Source organism: Benincasa hispida, chromosome 11 (assembly GCF_009727055.1).
Source record: "Benincasa hispida cultivar B227 chromosome 11, ASM972705v1, whole genome shotgun sequence".
In the NCBI taxonomy this organism is placed as follows: Eukaryota; Viridiplantae; Streptophyta; class Magnoliopsida; order Cucurbitales; family Cucurbitaceae; genus Benincasa; species Benincasa hispida.
In genome coordinates this window covers 31,599,555-31,607,218 of record NC_052359.1, presented here as the reverse complement: position 1 = coordinate 31,607,218, position 7,664 = coordinate 31,599,555, and positions in this window count along the sequence as shown.

The following is a 7,664-nucleotide window of genomic DNA, read 5'->3' as shown; positions in this document are numbered from 1 at the left end:
TGCACAGATTTCGGGTCAACCGCAAGATAACTCATAGCTGCCACAGTTTAAGAAATTACGACTTCTAAGAGGGATCACACCATAGTAGATTTCACCACTCGCTCCCATCAAACATGTTCCCACTGGACGCATAGACGAGACCGGCTAACTATTGCTAGTGAACGTTAATAGGCTTTAAATGATAGACTAACTACATCTTGGTAATAATGGATCTTTAATACAAATGGTGGCGAACCCCATAAGCAAAACATTTATCCAAATGGATTAGCTCCAGTGTAAATCAAAACTGTGGGTACCTATCTCTCCCGGCTCGTATACACACTCTCCGGGAAGATGAATTAAACAATATCCGACAATTATTCACTCTAAACCGAGCATAAACAAGAGACTAAAATTGCATTCCCTTCTCACGCCTACCACATCACGATAAATTCCGCCCGCAATCTCTCCTGTTTCCTATGAATATCTACTGAAAAGTGGATGCCTTTCATTGAATCCCCTCATCAATACAAATATAAAAATGTATTCTTCTCTCTATTCTTTACATCCACAAGTCTTGCTCTCACCCACGTAAAAATATCTATACGTTAACTTTAGGAAGAAACCGAACCAAAGCTTAACTCTTCAACACCATGGTTTAAACTAAAGAAAATTCACAGATGACAATGATTAATGTCATACAACCACTCTTCTCTCAATCATCATACTCACTATGCCCGGTGGTTTTAAAACTAAAATTTATCTCATTGGTATCCTTCGCGTATCTGGCTTAACAATTATTGCTATTATTGTGCCTTCTACTGACGTTAGACGTCTTTATGTCTCCGGAAAGTTGCGCATACCATATTACACTAATTAACCCGAAATCTCTCCATCCAAAAATAGCCTGTCTTATTCCATAATCTACAAATATAACGCCAAACTCTACGTAGCAAAGGCGACTCTTTCTCACCCCCCCCCCCCCCCCCCCCCCCCCCCCCCCCCCCCCCCCCCCCCCCCCCCCCCCCCACACCCCCCCCCCCCCCCCCCCCCCCCCCCCCCCCCCCCCCCCCCTCCCACCCCCCCCCCCCCTTCCACTCCCCTGAACTAAAACTCATGTTTCTATTTTTTTACAAAATCATTTTGCTTAAAAATTAAAAGAGCCAATACGATACCGATCTTGGCGACTGCATAAACAGTATCAGAAATATAATATATAGTATTAAAATGATCGTCTACATCCACCCGTCCTGGTATCGCTAAGCCAATGTACGTCTTCGGAGGAACCACTAACCACCCATGAGGTGTGGCTACCAGTGCGAGAACATCCCTACCAGAAATATCGCAGTTAGATTTCAGCAATATCCGCAAAAACGTTATACACTCGGCATGAAATTTTTATACTTACCAAGGCGAAGGGGGCAATAAAAATAGACGCCAAGGTCGAAAACCCATGAAAACATGATAGATTTAAAATAAAATATACACGACAACCCCCAAATCTAAAAAAAGAATGCACCAAATGGACCTGACCTCCCGAACCATATAGCCAACTTACAGAGAATTCCACATAATGCCACGTCATCACGGATTCTTAATCGAATTCAAACAGAAAAGTTTCTAAACTCCCTCATTTCCAGAATCAAACATTCAATCTAAAAGAGAAAATGGAATCAGTTCCCTCTTTATGGAAAAATAATAATATGACTAAAGAGGAAAACAGAAGAAAACCACACGTAACATATTATAGAACACATTCAATCATTCCTTTGTATAGAGAACTAGAGCATCAACGACTAAACATACCACGTAGGTTTATCGACTAATCTTATGAAAAAATCTCCGCTAAAGAAGGATATTCAACACCTAACGTTTGGGAATTTTCGCCAATATGTTAATGCCCTTGTTGATACATTCATGACAGGAAAAGAAGTTAATGTAATCACGAAAATAAAACATTATTTAGTCAGAATTGAGCTCATGTTCTTCCGTGAGGTATCATCACTTGACATCACTCTATCTCTGACAAATGTGTTTGGCAGTGATTTTAGAGAGAACATTAATTCGATAAGAAATTCGAAGCCAGCGCCCTGGCGGACTTAACTAATTGATATGTATATATATAATATATATCGTATCTATATAACTATGAGTAATATTTATGACACGATAAGAGTGCGTGTATGAAAGCTGTGTGAAAGTTCCAAATATGTATATGTTATCCCGAACTGAAAATTAAAGAACTCCACAGTTACTTTTCGATGTTAGAGTGGCGGAACCAAGATATATATATATGTCAAGGACAGCAAGCATATATATCCCGCAGATAAATATTCTGCCATCTGTACTGCCACCAACAAATAATATATAGTGAATATTATAGATTATATATATCTAAGCAAGGTAGTGTAACTATGATATATATTTAAATCTTAATCCCATACTAACCAATAGCACTCTCTCTTGGATTACATTGTGATTATATATATAGATGGTATTCTCGGTACGTCATCTGTGTAAACATTTACTAATCCGCTAATTTCTATTGCTACCTTCCGCAAGATACATCGTATCGCTACCCTTTACCCTTGATCGGTTTGCATAAGAAATATAATTCAATACGATGAAGGTGTTAAATAAGTAAAGATAAAACGGATGATATAAACCAAAAAATATTTTCATCTGTTACTCTCCAAATAAAACATTTTTTCTATTTATTTCTTTAAAGAAGTGATTATAGAGTAAAAAATTACCATTCATTATCTAAAATATCTATTATTTTGTTAGTAAATCTCACATAGATTCGAGTATAGTAAATATTTAAATAATTAGAGAACGCCTTCTAATGAAATTACTCATAAAATGTAAGATTTATACCATAAGTGTATGATTTATATTTTCTCGAACTTACGCAGCTCTTCAATCTCAAAGATTACATAAATAAGCTATAAAGTGTTTCCCAACCTTTATATTATTATTAGTTTTTCATGGGCTACTAAAAATCTTCTGTGATACTTCAGTATCGGTTCTTATATCATAGTGACCAAGCATCGATAGTAGGACCACAGTAGAGCCACTCATATAAATTTTTTGGGTATGTGACCGAGCCTACGAACACAATTCTTATCATGTGAAGATAAAATGTAATTGGTCATTGAGCTTTAAGAAATTATAAGATCTTGAAAAAAATATTGTCCCATTTTGATAACCGTTTTACAATAAAAAAAGAAGAACAAATAGTGGAGTATAAATTTGTTTACTAAATATACTTTAACATCAGAATAAAAAAACGATAATTGTTCAGAAGGGTATATTTAGACACTATTACTATTAAATATAACCGAACTTCATCTTTTCCCCACAATACTTTGCCTTAGATCTACTAATTTGTTGGCAATGTCATGTTGAAAACACCAATCTTTACCCGCACATTCAATAACCGTTGAAGAATACATGCGCGTGTATTCTTTGGGCAGAGATTTTTAAATTATATAAAATTCAAGATCTTTACAAACCAACCCCATTTTTAATTATAGTTAAGTGAGGACATATTAGTTTAAGTCTTTTTGATTGGTTATTTGCGGGTGGGACTTTAGAATCTCTTCTACTTGAATTCAATTATATTTGAAAATCCTAAAGGTTCCGTATTCCAGACTCAAGCGACTTTTTTTTAATCCCTCAATAAATAATTAACTCGTCGACAAGGATTTGGCTAATCTAACACTCCGTTTTTAAAACTTATTTCAACACAAGAAATTAATACCCATCAAAATATTATACGTAAATTATAGCTCCCTTAAGACCTTTGTAGTTTTAATATTTGTTTTTCTATGTGGATCCTCCAACTTTTCATGACTCTTGCACCACAATAGTGCTCTGATTGTATTTTTATGTAACTTTTAATACATTTTTCTCAAATATTCTTTTATAAAATTTACTGCATACAGGTGTGTCATTTTTGGTAAAATTAGATTTTTTGGTTTAAACATTTTATTATATACAATTTCAACAAATAACGTGCATTAGACGATTCACATCATATTTATCTCTATGAAAGGCACTCGTATCAACACCTCAAGTTTAGATAAGAGGTTTCCCTAACGATTATACCTCCTAGACTAACTTTTGTAAGTCGATTGTAACACATTCATTCATATCTGATAACTCTATCTATTTTTCCTTTCTCATAATTTCTCTCTCCATATATAATGTGGTGAAAAAAAATTTATAGACCCATTCTTTCTTAATCCTCCACCAACAGTACCCGATAAAATATTCCGTTGGCACTTGTTATTTTTTTTAACAATATTATTTCTTAAGTATGTAAAGAAAAAGCGAGTTCATAAATGGTTGCCATAACTAATATTGCTCTTGTTAAATTTCTCTTATTTAGTCTTTCTTGGCAAAGTAAAATAGTACACCTATTTAAAATAAGATTGATCTAAAAAACTATTCATTGATATTTTTAGTTATTCCCTATATAATAAAATAAAACTATAAATTTTAATGTTGCACGTTTATTGATTAGAACAATGAAAAATGGTAAAAAAAGTAATAAAACCCAAGAAATAAAAAGTAAATACAATTAAAAGCGTTAAACACTACAACGAGGCTATTGATGCCACACAACAACGTGCTAATAACCACACACGTAGCTTATACCATTATTTTCTGTTCTCCTAAGGTATACTTTTCTTTGATATACTATTTTTTTTTTTTTTTGTTTCATCAATTAAAATGTTCAGAATGACCCGATAATCTCGAACAAATTGACTATTCAATCTAAATTTTAGAATTTGGTTTGTATAGTATATACATTTAGATTGAGTTGAGCTTGGAAACTTTTTTTTTTTAATGTTTTGGGTTAGGTTCCCGGATTGCACCTGTTTAAAATGCTTAAGTTATTATAATAATATATTATAACGTAAATATATACCATTATATATTTGTTGATTCTTATATGAAGTTTGTAATTAATATCTTTGATTTAATTTAACATTGAGTTTATTGAAAATTTAATTATAGATGTGTTGTACACCAATTTAAGTATTTAAGTTAATTCAAAAAATGTAATAAAAAGAAAAAAAGAAAAGAATACAATAACTCGACAACCCTACACTCCAACCCAACAGAAAATATACAGGTTGGATCTCAGGGTTGGAGCTAATTTAGTTTGCCAACCCCACCCAGTCAACCTGGATGCCATTATTCTGGGGTTGGTCCATAAAGAAAATCAAATGCCAACCAACTATGTCACACCCTTATGGAGACATTGATTCCATTATCTTTGTCAAATTATCATTTTTCTATTTCCTTTGTCTTATAATTATGTGATGTAAAAGAGATTTAAAAAAGATATATACACATACTCCTGAAAGGTGTTAACAATTTCCCTAAAACTATATGTTTGCTCATGGAGTTAGATTTTCCCAATAGCTTGCGAGCAAAATTTAATTTGACGATGATTACTCCGACTTAGAGACAAAATCCAATACTTTTGCGAATTGTAGGGAAACTACACTTAGTAATACATTATATGTGTTCGAGCATGAGCTAAAATGAAATTTTTTGACTTTTATATACTATTCACATCTAATATTTATAGATATTCATTTCTTTAGTCATTATTTAATTGATCCATTAAGATGCTTTCTCAAAAATAATCTATTCACCTGATTCTATTCGACCTAGTTTTTGACGATCTCGATATACAACTTTGACTGTGTTAGCCAGTGTGTGCGTGCGTGAGACAGCAATTGGTCTTCCTTCGCCGCAATATCCCGAAAAATTCTGGAATGCTATAGTGATGATCTTCTCCAGATATGGCCACTTTGTGAGAACTGAAAAAGATAGTATAAATACTTCGAGCGGTGATGTACAGCTACTGTATGATGGTTGTACCAAAGCCCTAAGACCCACGTTTAAGGTTATTGATAAATGTAGTGACTGAGAATGCTCTCAGATTCCAGAGAGTTCCCATAAGAACCTTAGTGGCTATAATACTCCATCTGGGGAGCGGAGCAAGCGATGGAAGTTTGCCGAGAAATCACCACCCGTCCCTAATTTTGCTTGCCAATATTGTACTACAGGAATGAAATTTAATCAGTTTTAATCTTAGCCCAGGAGAAAAATTTAGCCATAGAGTACAAATTAATACAGGCATTCACAATACTCTAACCGAGCATAATAAAAGAAAAAGAAGAATAGTGGTAAAGGACAAAAGATCCCCAGTTCGACCAATTTAAAACAAATAAAAAATTAGAATTCATTACTTTGCCTAACCTTAATTTTTCTTTCTGTCCAAAAACGTTGTGGTCCGAAAATGGGCTCCCAGACAATCAAGAACTCGCCAGAACCCGACGATTCCCGAAAATGGAAACTGTGGACAGTCTCTAGAAAAATATGATGTTGATTTTCATTCATTTTGGGCATCGCCAAATTGTGTTCGCCAATGCCATTTAAATAGAGTTTTGAGCCCTCCCATCCCCGCCGTGTTGGGCCACCATGGTATCACATTACATACGCATTTTAGTGTGGCTCTGTAGTAGAGCATCCTGTAAAATAGTTGATGTTGACCATAATTTATTTAGTTACCGCAACTATGTGGGAATAGTAGTACCACTACTGTCGCTGCCTGCTGTTCTGGCCTCCAGAAGAAAATTTGTAACACCCCCCATTATATCACTGTCTTTTGATCACTTTCACGATGAATGTAATTTGCAAAATGTATATAATTTATAAAAAAATCTGAGACTCCTCAGTGTTCTCTTAGTCGCAGGTAGGTAGAAAGGAAGAACAACATATACAACTACTATTATTTAAAACTTAATAACTAAGTACATTAAAAAAAGAACTCAATTTTCCAAATCATTTCATTACATCTGCATTTATTAATTTTCGATTCCTATTTAAAAATTATATAATAACGACATCAAAGATTACGACAATTTATTATTAAAATGGTACAAACCCTACCCATTAAAATATACTAATTTAAATTTAACATAGTTATCAGCTCTTTACCCATTAAAAAAATATTTCAATTTATCCCAATTCTGAACATGTCAAATTCAATTTAATACAATTACCCCATACCTTCTACAAAAGGCCTTAAGAAAATGCCACAAATATTGTGAACTGAGCTTAGATTAAAGCTCTAAGCATCACGCTGGAAATTAAATTATGGAGGGACTATTAATTACGTCTTAAATTCCAAATTGCCTGAAAGCCTCGTAATATTTCGTCTCTTATTGAATGTGACACTGTCCAGTATAAGACGTCAATTAAATTATGCGCTTCGGGAAACTATATTCTTCCCACGTCAACAATACATTTCACGCGATTCCAGATTGTATATAAACACTAATAATCTCAAACACATTATCGTTTCATCGTGAGCTGTTTTGTAACACCAATATCAAATTACTGTTTAACCCCATTAATCCTATTCTACAATTCCCATAGGGTGAAAACTTAGATTGCTTCTTCAATCATGACTTATAAGATGAACATCTGTTATGCTCTGGTTCCCCCACCACCTTTAAATTAGAAACCTTCTCGCCAGTTGAGAGATTAGGCCCGTTGTTCAAGTCCTTCCCCGGAACCAGAGCGTTTAAGGGGAAACTCCAGTTCCGTACTACTTCCAGTCAACTAGTCCTCGGAATGGGAAGTCGTGAATATAGCGA